This window comes from Garra rufa, chromosome 6, assembly GCF_049309525.1.
Source record: "Garra rufa chromosome 6, GarRuf1.0, whole genome shotgun sequence".
In the NCBI taxonomy this organism is placed as follows: domain Eukaryota; kingdom Metazoa; phylum Chordata; class Actinopteri; order Cypriniformes; family Cyprinidae; genus Garra; species Garra rufa.
Window position 1 is genome coordinate 39,550,219 of NC_133366.1, and position 10,333 is coordinate 39,560,551.

Genomic DNA, 10,333 nt, shown 5'->3' on the forward strand with positions numbered 1-10,333 from the left:
TTATAATATTTATTTATTCCTAATTCCTTTTTTCTGTTTTAATTTTTCTTGACTCCTTTTTAATGGCTAAATTAAATATTAAAAATCAAAAAGCATGTTTAATTATTTAAAATCATGAAACTTATCTAAATTCACATCAATTTATGTTTAGGGCCCTATGAAATTATTTGAATTTTTTTCCCACAATATGTTTTATTTGTTACAAAATTCTTTGTTTTAAAATGTCTAATTATTTGAATGCGTAAAAACTCAATTTATTACAATTTATTCTTAAAATAAAATAAAATAAAGTTTTTTTCCCCTCAGAAATTCTGTGTTGTCTATTTAAAATGTTCTGTTATGAAATGAAAGCATAAAACAATTTTATTTTAATTGCTGAAAATTAAACAAACTTTTTAAATTAAAACATGAAAGAAATGTTGTGTGATTATTCCTTAAAAAAAGTTTGAATAATTTTAGTAGTACTAATAGTATGTACATTCTACTGAACAATAACAATATATTTCTGACTTCAAATTATTTGACTGGTTTACATTTCTGAATGTATATGGCATGAGGATAGCTTCTCTCAAAAGAAAAGGTGAAGTGCTCATGAAGTGACTCTCAGAACAGTTCTGGAGAGGTTGTTCATGTATTTATGTCCTCATTTAATATGTAGTAAATGAAACCCTGCGTCTGCCGCATTCATTCATTCATATAAAGACATGCAGAAGTGCCAGACTCATATTAAATAGTAATTTTGCAGCTTAATATTCACAGATACTAGTCCATACCATGATTTGATTAGTGTAATGACTTACTTTTGATTAATTCATTCAAAGTTAACAAATTCCATGACATTCAGTATTGTACATACATTCATAGAGTAAATTTGAGTTTAGAGTTTAAACATTTTTATGAATGCATTCTGCGATTCCGTCCATGCTTTCAGGAAAATCATCGGGCCCTAATTTGTAAATATACGTTCCATTTTCTTAGGTTATACATGAAACAAAAAGATTAAAAAGCGATATTGATTTTATAATAAATACATAAACACAAATGCATGCCTGTTTAGAAACTTCAATTCCATTATTATGGAATAAATGCAGACATTTTAATACTGTAGCTGTTCTTTCAGTTGTTTATGAGTAATTTTATTTTGTCTTCATGTCACAAAAACCCATTAGTTTCACTCCATGGTAGCTGGGCTTCTTTGCACTTATTTTCTTTGGTCTTGTATAACCATGTATCCCTGCTATGAATGATTTAAAAAGGACACAAGTGTTTTAAAAATGGATCTGAATAACCCCTAAATGCATATTCTGAGAATAGGTGCCTCTTAAATAAAAACACACTTGAGAAGACAAACAGCTTGTATAAATGGATTACCATAATTTCATATTTTATATCCTACAAATGGGATTTGCAGCACCAAGCTAAAACAAACCATAATCACTATAACAAGCCTTTTCAAAGTGCCTGATCACTAGCGACTAAGGATCATTAATTTTTTTCCATCACACATCTGGTTTTTCCCCCTGAATTTAAAAACTGGAACATGGTATGCAAGACATATCAGGTACTTTCTATTTTTATATATCTGGCAGTGATAGCAATTTATAAACCACTCATGAATAGTTCTAAATATGTTCCAAACAGCAAACAGGAACAGTGCTGTAAGTAACAGTGTGTCCCTTTATGTGGCATGAAGACAGTAACAATTAGAGTGCAACTGAACAGACAGAACTGGAACACATGAAATTACAGTCATTATGATATGCAATGATCTAACTTCATCCAAAACACAGCAGTGATATTTCATACGCTTTTACTTATGATGCTAAAACGCCTCCAGGGGTTCATTTTTGATGATGGTAACAAATCGCTAAATCAATCTGATTCATGACACAACCAGTTTGAAAGATCTGAGAGCTGTTATATTGACTTAGCATTAACTCATGAGTCATTGTGATTTGTGATTGAATCAGGTGCACCGTTTTATTAAAACAACTTTAGAATAACTTCTATTGACAACTATTATAAGCTATTGTGCATGTGAGTAACACTACTTTGCCCTCTTCTCTTCACATTTAACTCTGCTATCCAATAAAGAGGCAAAAATGCTTTCAAAAAGAGATTTGAACCTCAAGTTCATGAATTGTACATCACTAGAGAGTCTCCTTGATCACAACTCTTTGATGTTTCGCTTATAGGACCCATCCTATTAAATTAAGTCTCAATATGCTCGCATCCTGCAAGATCTCTCTACAAGTTCACGGAAGCTCACAGACTTTATTGGCTTTTTAAAGGTAAAGAGTTCAAATATTTCACTGTTAATGTACTTTCTCTTATCTCAGCTTAATGTACAGAGACAAATGGAAGCTATTTGTAGATTAATTTTCGCTGTGGCTGTGTGGCGCTTTCAAAACATTGCTCTGATTACTTCCCCACAAGCCCAACATAGCAACAATAGCTCAGCCAATGGTGTAAATCTGGGGCAGGTTTATCTAAACAATGGAAGACAATGTCATTATTACAGTCATTCTTTTTGCAATGCCATTTGGTGATAACAGTGTCACAGATATGACATGCATCACCTATAAATTTTAAAGAGGTAAGCATGATGACTAAACACATACAGTGTGTGACAGGAGAGAAGTGAAAATAGATTTTCAGATAGATATACTAATGCTCAGAAAAGACATGAGAAGTAAAATTAGCATTCCAAACAGATGAACTAACATTCAAAAAAGTTCAAGTAAGGAGTAATGAGCCAGTCATAACTGCAAAATAAAGCCTTTATTCGGATCACCCTGTTGAGGTTCACTTTGCAATAATGACCATCTCTGTACATTATCCGACTGTACATTATCCCACTTATTACAAAGCTGCTTGGAAAATAAATAAATAAATGGATATGAAATATTGATTTGAGCTGAAATTATTTTATTACGTAAAAAGAAAAAGATGAAAGAGCTAGACGTGAAACTAGCACGGCTATGTAGGAAATTGGTTGTCAGCTGTTGTACAGCAATAAAAAAAAAAAGACTACAGATTCCAGACAGCAATGCTTTATTCTACCACTTATCTGTAAGCAACATCAATCTTGTCTCATCATGCTGCGAGCTGATTGTAGATGTGCAAAAAGTATAATACAGTGATAGCCAAAGCAGTACATAAAAATAACGATTCTTCTCTCAATAAGCAACAGATTTTTGCCTCTGGGAAAAAGAATAATGCTACTATTTTTTAACAAAACATTTTAAATAAAACTTTATACAGCTAGATTCTGCTCCTATGCTATACTTTTTCATTTTTGGTCTACTCTGGTCATACATCAAACAGACGTCTTTGCATTTCTTCTTGCTGTTTTTTAGCATCTAACGCCATGAGCATTGAGTTTTTATAACTGTGTGTCAAGTACAAAAAGTATGCAGAAGTTCTGTTCCATTTAATATTGCTTCATCTAGCTGTATTTAAATGAAGAAATACATTATATTTTTTTGCATTTTGCATTTCTATTCGCTCAACATTCGATTCGAACACACAAACTTAACTGGGGGTTTGTGACAGTACTGCAGTCATTTTGGGGCAAAAACACAGTAAACATCAATCATCGCGAAAGTTAAGAAACTGAAGTTTAGCTAAATGTTTCAATAACCTTCCCACATTTAAATGCATCAGGTAAAATTGAAATGCAAAATATAATATATTTAGCATCTAATTGAGTTTTTATAACTGTGTGTCAAGTCCAAAAAGTATGCAGAAGTTCTTTTTCATATTATTTTGCTTTATCTGGCTGTATTCAAATGAAGAAATACATTACATATTTGCATTTCTATTCGCTCAACAGTAATTTTAAGCACACAAACGTAACTGGGGGTTTGTGACAGTACTGCAGTCATTTTTGTGCAAAAATAATGCTACTATTTTTTAACAAAACATTTTATATTAAACATTGAGATTTCTGTATATATGATTCATACAGATAGATTCTGCTCCTATGCTGTACTTTTTAATTTGTGGTCAACTGTTTTTTAGCATCTAACGCCATGAGAGTTGAGTTTTTATAATTGTGTGTCAAGCACAAAAAGTATGCAGAAGTTCTGTTCCATATTATTATGTTTCATCGAACTGTATTCAAATGCATTACGTTTTTACATTTTGAATTTAGCTCAACAGTAGTTTTAAGCACACACAAATGTAACTTATGGCATAGATACAGTATTCTATGAACTGGCTTGAAACCCAATTATAGTTGCCCCAGTCCATCAGGCCATCTATACCGCTATATAATGGCTATTGAGTACAAGTTCTTCTCAAGAAGATTAGAAATCATTTCCAAAAAGAAGCCTTAAACCATATGGTTTTGACAGTAATGCACATGCAGAACACTTGAGCTGATCAAGCCTTAAGCACTGAGCACATCAGTGCTATTAAACTCTTCTCCAGTTTCAGGAAGAGATTTTACTGCTAGCTTTCAGCTCAGTGTCATAAGCACAACATTCACTAGCAGAAGCACTTAGGACCCACACCTATAAATGGTATCAGAGACGCACGTCTGTGCAATAAGCACAAGGATTGTGCCTTTGTGACGTCTACATTATTAATATTAACCATATGCCGCCGAAGCTGAGGCAACCTGCTTTTCGAATAGTGCAAGTTTTCAAGTGTGCTCCGAGCAACCCTTAGTCTGCAGGTATGGAAAAGAAATAAATTATTCACAACTCAGAAAATCACTCTCTCACTTCGTCCATCTGTCATTTTCTCACAGCTCTGGGCATTACGGGTCAAACACTTGCACCTCACTCAGACCAACCGCCAAACTCCTCTCTCCTTTCCTCCGAATTTGTTCTCTTGCATATGCAAACCTTAATACCCTAACATCATAATATCCCTCGCTCTTTCATTCCCTCCCCCTTCTGTCTCTCACACACACTAAGAGCATTAGGAGGTATAGCAAAAGTCATCACACATAATCCCCTTCCATGTGAACTTTGTTCAAATGTAGAGTCATTCAGTTTGTTGGTCCATTAAGAATATGCTTTTAATGATCCGTGGAGAACATTCTGTCATAAACAGTAATACTTTAAGCTTAACATAATGCCCCGGAGCACTGGGTTCCCCGAACATCACTGAATGATCTAAAAGGCGGTAGTGGGGAAACCACTACAAAAATCCATGGCAATTAAGACAATACAGCAAATGCCTAAATTATAACAAGCAACTATGTATATATTTATGTATATATTGCAAGAATATGAAAAAAAAAAAAAAAAGAGGAACATGTAGCATGATGCAATATACTCCTTATGAAAAACACATTATGTTAATATGCTAGCAAAACAGCAACCAAAAAGTAGAATGTGCATGCATGCATACAATATAGTCTTTGCATTAGCCTGTCTGATTTACAATAAAGGATTTCCAATCGATTCACATGCAATTGTAGCTCGAGTGGATGACTGAACACTACAATGAAATTATTTGGTCATTTCCTCCATAATAACTAGGGAGCGGATGAGGCTTTTACTCCTCGCCTACCTGATCAACATCGCTGTCGGGTTCAGGTTTTCATTCGGATCTCACCGGCTCGGTACCGCCTGTGAATTCATCTATGAGCACCAGAGATATAATCCAGAAGCCCGTCCTCTCCCTTGTGAGGTTCACCGGTGCTGGGTTGAACTATAAAAAGCACAACAGCAGCAGAAGCACTGCGTGTTTCCAGCGCTCGTAAAGAGCTCGCAGGTCTCTCTTTTTGATGATGCTGATGCTGTGTGTGCAGCCGAGCGCGCGAGCATACAGGAGCGCTCGCGCACACACTCACGCGCAACGGAATATAAGGGGACGGGCTCGAGGCAGGACAGAGTGGCGGCAGCGGCGGCAGCAGCAAGCGACGGCGGAGTGACGTCAGGTGCCCCGGAATGAATCTCCGGTTCAGGGAAAATAAATAATTTGGAGAAATTGCATTTGCACATCGGAGAGACTTAAGGTGAACGTCTAGAAACCAGGCCAGTCACATCTGACGGTTTGTGTGGTAACACTTTAGGGTCACTAACTATATCTTTATCTGTAACATCCTGAATAGTTTTAAAAGACCATGCTTTTGATTTGACTGTTTGAAATCGTAGTGTATATTATAAAATCGTAGTGTATATTATAAAATCATAATATTAATATGTGATATAGCATTTTCAATTGGGAGACTCTGGTAAGTTGACACACTTTTTACTCCAGTGAATATTTTTTAAAGCGTTAGTTCACCCTAAAATATAAACTAGTCCATGATTTACTCTCCCTCGAGTCATCCTAGGTGCATACGACTTTCTTCTTTCAGACGAATCCAGTTGGAGTTATTTTAAAATCCTAGCTCTTCCAAGTTTATAATGGATGTGGGTGGGTTTTTCTGTTCAACAGTCCAAAAGAAGTCCAATAAAGCTCATCCACCCATAAAAAAAGCGCCTCACACAGATCGTGAATTGATGCATTTTTTTTTTAAAGAAAAATATCCATATTTAAAACGGAATAATAACTTTTTTCTAGCTTGCGCTAACTGCACAGAGGAACAAGTACAAAACAAGGATTTGTAAAGAAAAATGTCACAGGATTTTGATTAACGGATCACAAAACTCACAGTTCGGATCATATTACGGATTTTGAGCCAAGGATCAGATCATTTTTTCGGATCAACAAAAAAGTTAATTTTTTGTTAATTACTGAAAGCTTACTTTAAGTACTTATATACCACAGCAGAAAGAACTAGCTGACTTTTTTACTAAGTCAGTAAAAAAACAAGAACATTTTTTACAAATGACAAGCATAGATGAATACAACATAAAGTCAGCAACACAAGTATTTTCAGGTGCAGAAATGTAATAACTAATTGTAAAATAACTAGTGCTTCTCACTGCAGGTATTTGGGCTGCTGTCTCTTTAAGGCCAAATGCACATAACCTAATTGGTTTCTTTCTCAGCTGTTTCGGTTCACTTATGACATAACTGTGTTTACCAGAATACCAAAACGGGTATTTAAACATAACTTTGTGTGTATGTTTCCAAGAAGTAAAAGAGGAATCAATCTGTGTGAATTGTGTATCTAGGCGCGTTCAAGCCATATCGGAATTCCCGTAATTACGAGATCCTAACTTGTAAAAAGCATTCACGTCCTCGTAGAACTTGTAATTACAACTTGTGAACTGGGAGTCTTCTGAGAGCTACGACTTGTACCACATGACTGCTGTACCACCTGACCAACATAGGCTCAGTTTAGGCGTTGATATTCTGAGGACGTGAACAGCTCCGAGTAGAACGTCATGTGTTGTCATCTCGAAATTACGGTAATTATGATATGGCGTGAACGCAGCATCTCTCTCTCAGCGTGCAATGCATGCTCTCGTTTGCTTGAATGGTTTCACATTGTTTGAATGGGTGAATTGGCAAGACAAAACACATGCAAATGATACACATTCACTCTATGATGGTTAAACTTAACAGTTAACACGCGAATCACATGCGTGCCGAACCGTGGGGTCTGGTCCGTACGGATCCTTTGCACCCCTAATTTCAATATAAGCCAAAAGACTGGTTTTCCTTTGCTAAGAACTTCGCTTTCTTTTGCTCCTGTAAACAAATGTTGGTTTTCATGAGAACAGTGGCGCAAGCGTTAGCATACGTCCTATGTCATCTGCCCGGAAAATGATTAAAAATGATTATTACATTTTAAATATGGATATTTTTCTTCTAAAAATGCATTGATTCACTACAGGAGAACTTTATTCACACCCTGAGCCATGTGAGACACTTTTTATTATGGATGGATGCACTTTATTGGACTTCTTTTGGACTGTTGAACAGAAACACTGCCACTACCATTATAAAGCTTGGAAGAGCCAGCATAATGTTTAATACAAATCTGACCAGATTTGTCTGAAAGAAGTAAGTCTTATACACCTAGGATGCTTGGTGAGTAAAGTCAATGTCATGGTTATAAAAATAAAGAAGTAAGATCCACCCATTAAACAGCCTATTACAGACTATTCAGGTAAATGTGACCAGTCAAACATTTCTGAAGCACAAAATGTTATAAATATAAATCTAGAAATTTCAAAGGTACAGCCTGTACCAACCTGGCATTGAAAAACACCTTCGTCCTAAAGACTCAGTTCAGCCTTTCAGTTTAAATAACCTTGTCTGATGTGGTTTTAATGTGTTTACTAATTACTAGAGGTGGGAATCTTCAGGCACTTCACGATCCGATCCGATTCCGATTCTGGGAGTCACGATCCGATTCCAAAACGATTCTTGATCTACATTTTTTCCCCAATTAATTCTTCTGCTGTGCAAATACAACTTTACAATTTTAAAAACATGTAAAATTGCAGTTTCTATGCTTTTTGTTTATAGTTGGAATCTCTGTAAAAGTAGGTGTGTCAATCTTCACCGGTTTCAAGATTCAAGTTGATTACAGTTTTCATTAACAACTAAATATCACGATGAACACATTCTCAGTTTTCAATAGTACTGCACATGGCTACATTTTCATATTTGTTTTATATCCAATTTAATTTGGGCCAACTTTACTTTATTTTTTAAATTATGTAAGCAAGGTACTTTTTAAAACAATTACTTATTTAAAATAAGTTTTCTTCAGGTATCCGAAAGTTTACAGCCAATAGTTTTTCTTTTTTCCTCAGCATTACTGCCATTTTATTATTACTAATGAGATCATAGACAGGGAGCTTTAACATTCTGCATTCAAACTAATGCACAGCAGTGGCGAGAGGTGACATTTTTATTTACCAGGTATGCTGAGTGCTAAAACCACCAGTAATACCAAAAATAATAATATCTTTACATTATTTAGACACCAATAAAATCAGAGACGAAATCATATTTTAATATTTCCTCTTTTTCCTGTTTATTATTATTTTTAAAAATATATATACTGTCACAGGGAGTCAGACTGAGACGTGCGGATCCATTTGCAGCATTTATTGAGAATCGTAAACAGGCAGGAATAATCACCAGGAAAACAGGAACAACGTAGGAAATCCAGGAAACAGTTCGATACACAGGCAATGGTCGCAATGGCAGGTAGCAGGAATCGTCAACGGGGTACACAGTCCAGAGTCATACACAGAGAAACCAACACAAGGGAAAACGCTCGGAATTACGACCATAGGGAACGGTAAGACTTCGCAGAGTGGCTGTGTGTGTGTGAAGCTTAAATGCAGTCAGTGTGATGAGGTGCAGCTGTGAGCAGTAATCAGTAAAGTGAGAGCAGGTGAATGCAGTGATTAGTGCAGTGGCTTGTGGGGAATGAAGTCCATGAAGTGTGGTGCAAGAGTTCTTGATGACAGGATAGACCAGATACGTGACAGAGCCCCTCCCCAAGGAGCGGCTTCCAGACGCTCTAACCACCTAATACAACCTGGAGGGTGGTGGAGCGGAGGCGGAACAGGGGGAGGGATGGAGGGCCAGGTCCATGTAGGGGTACTGGAACCACGAACTGAGGCGGAGCCGACGTAGGGAGAAGCCATGGTGGAGGAAGGGTTGGCTCCTGCCTGGGGCCGACCGACGGAGGTGGAGCCGGTGGAGCCCGAGGCGAAACTGGAGAGTCGATGGTCCTGGGCGACACAGAGGATCCGGAGGACCAAGGCGGAACCCAAGGCTCTAGTGACCCCGGCGGAGATTGAGGTCCGGAGGTACGCAGAGGAGCCGGAGTGACAGAGGATCGAGGCTGTGCCCACGGGAGGGAGGAGGTCCACAGAGCCGGCAGGAAGGAGTGACGAGGCGCAGCCGGAGGAGTAGAGTCCAGAGGCGAAGGTGGGGCGACGACTGACCGGGGCGGAGCCGGAGAGACGATGGAGCCCGGATGAGCTGGTGGGCCGACGGGCGACAACGGAGACGAGGGAGCACAGAGCCGGGGTGGAGCCGCAGGGTCGGAGGGCCGAGGTGGAGTCCAGGACTCTGAGACTGGAGGTGATGGTGAGGGATCCTTCAGTCTGGACACCGATGGAGACTGGCAGTCCCACGGCAAGTCCTCTGCACCGAAGGTGGGATGTGGGTGAGCAGAGGGACTGTCAGGAGACAGAGGTGGCGGGACTGGAGCAGCAGGGAGGGTGGGTGGGAACAGTCCATGCATGAGCTCCGTGACCAGAACCGGGCAGACAGGAATCTCAGGACGACTGGATGGAACCAGCGTAGGCTCTGGAAGGCTGGGCGCAACCAGCGGAGGCTCTGGAAGGCCGGGCGGGACCAGCGGAGACTCTGGAAGGCCGGGCGGGACCAGCGGAGACTCTGGAAGGCCGGGCGGGACCAGCGGAGACTCTGGAAGGCCGGGCGGGACCAG

At 38.5% G+C, this 10,333-nt stretch overlaps 1 protein-coding gene across 1 annotated transcript in view; it reads right to left on the bottom strand.

Annotated features, from left to right (window-relative positions):
- Positions 1-5,761, bottom strand: part of ptprdb (protein tyrosine phosphatase receptor type Db) — a 78,299-nt gene extending 72,538 nt beyond the window's left edge. The window contains exon 1 of the mRNA XM_073843138.1: positions 5,527-5,761. The gene's annotated coding sequence lies outside the window, so the exon portion shown is untranslated. The remainder of the gene's footprint in view (positions 1-5,526) is intronic.
- Positions 5,762-10,333: the final 4,572 nt, after the last annotated feature.